Source organism: Mytilus californianus, unplaced genomic scaffold (assembly GCF_021869535.1).
Source record: "Mytilus californianus isolate M0D057914Y unplaced genomic scaffold, xbMytCali1.0.p SCAF_7, whole genome shotgun sequence".
NCBI lineage: Eukaryota > Metazoa > Mollusca > Bivalvia > Mytilida > Mytilidae > Mytilus > Mytilus californianus.
Window position 1 is genome coordinate 91,647,747 of NW_026262723.1, and position 2,427 is coordinate 91,650,173.

Genomic DNA, 2,427 nt, shown 5'->3' on the forward strand with positions numbered 1-2,427 from the left:
ACACTGTTTGGAACCTCTCTTACTTTTTCCAATACTTTTTGTACTGCTGCTCTTTCTTTTCCTAAGCAACATGGAAATTGTAAATCGCCTGATCACATCTACTTTGCCAAATTATTTTACTAGTTTACCTATTCCCAAGTCAGTCTTTGGCTTTGTGCAGCTATCTGGTATATTTTTTTCTGCTTTTACATTTAATTACATGTAAAAATCACATATTTACCTGTTTAGAAACTCACCCCTGCTCAAGTTATTGAAACAGGTAGGGGTAACTCAAAACATTTGGGTTATAATATCCCAAGTGAACAAAATCCTTAATTTTGAATTTTAGCAAGAACATTCAAATTAGTGTATTTTAAGATCAATAGCAAGTCTTGGTGACTGCCAGAAACTGAATTTGAAAAAAAAACTTTTATTCTCTCAGGTTCAGTTTCGAGTTGTCTCCCACTGGAGGCTGATCTTAATGCAGCAGCAAAGTGGGAACAAGACTGGTTGATGGCTTTTCATCCTGACAAATGCACAGTCCTATCTGTCACGCAGACAAAACAACCATTTAAACATAGTTACATCCTTCAAAATCACATTAGAATCAGTATCATCTGCTAATTACCTTGGTTTTACACTTCAGTCAAATCTATAGTGGGACAAACACATCAATGATGTTACATTTAAAAAGTAACAAAACTCTTGGCTTCTTAAAACGTAATCTCAAAACATCAAACCAACATATCAAGAGTCAGGCATACCGAGCACTTAAGGCACATGTATACATCTAAAGAAAGAAACAGGCACTCTTTCTTTCCATTTACAATACCACAATGGAACACACTACCAATATCAGTAGACAGCTTTAGAGAACATCTCACTACCATGACTACTGCTGTGGACTCATTTAAATATCATACCTTTTGTACATAATTTTAAACCACTTAATTTTCATTCATCTGCATTACCAAACAATTTGTAATATATAGCACTGAAATTCCTTATTTACTTGTTGATCAATTTTTGTAATTAGGCCACGCATGCAGCAGTAAATAATCATCAGCCTGCTTGATGGTTTATTGTATATTCAAAGAAGGGCTTTCATGACATTGAACTGCCCCAAGTCAATTTGACCTAAGTTGTTCAATTTCAGTCAATCTGGCCCTAGTCATTACAACCCAGTCCATCTGGCCCAAGTAGTTTCAGCCCAGTCATTTGGCCAATATCAAGTTGATTTGACCCCTGTTAGAAATAATTAACATATACGGTTTAAAGCTGTTTTGACTTTAGTACAAACAATAGGCATGATAGATGGTGAAATGTTGTCGACATTGTATTAAAAGTTAAAATGGTGGTCAATCTGCAGTAGCTGTTGTGCTATTATTGACACATCTCAAAAGAATTTTGCAACACTCTCAGATGTGTTCATCCCCCCAAATGTGTCCAATCCCCCAAATGTCCTTTTTGCCCAAACCTGTCTACAAAATCAGATCGAGCCCAAACATGACAATTTTTTCTTTCCCCAAAAATTTTCTGATTATTTTTCTTTGCTCAAACTTGTTCGATGTTTTCCTCGCCTGATTGTGTCTGAAATTGTTATCCGCCGAAACTAGTCCACTCTACAGCTTATATGTCGCCTGTAATGTCAAAAATGTTTATAGCAAATTTAATCAACAGATATTTTTGAAGATGTCAGGTTTCTTGAGTCCATAGGAAAAAAAAAAAAAAATGATATTCAAGGGATTCAATACAGATGTATTTTTGACATAATTCATCTCCAATCTTAATTAGATATAAGAAGATGTGGAATGAGTGCCAATGAGACAACTCTCCATCCAAGTCACAATTTGTAAAAGTTAACCATTATAGGTCAAAATACAGCCTTCAACACGGAGCCTTGGCTCACACTGAACAGCAAGCTATAAAGGGCCCCAAAAATGACTAGTGTAAAACCATTCAAACAGAAAAACCAAAGGTCTAATCTATATAAAAAATTTGCAAGGGTTCCGCTGAACCCAGTGTCTCGCCTACTTTTGCTGTAAGTCGCAGGCTCAACAAAAATGGGGAAAATTTTTTTAGAAATTTTTCCTCTAGATACTATCTTTTGATTGTAAGAAGTTCTGTTCAAGTTTGATAAAAATCCAAGAAGGTTTATGAGTCTAATAAATGTTTTAAAAACTTTAACTGCAGACTGTACGTAATGTTAACTGGAATAAAACTAAGTCCATCTATAAGTAATATACGGAAAAACAGGAAATAAATTTTTACAAAATTTCCTTCTAGATACTAGCTTTTGATCATTATAAAGAAGCTTCTGTCCAAGTGTGGTACAAATCCAGGATAGTTTAAGAAAGTTATTAAAATTTTGAAAGCTTTAACCACAGAGTGAATGTAATGTTAACTGGCAGAAAAACTAAGTCCATTTATAAGTGAAATACGGATAAA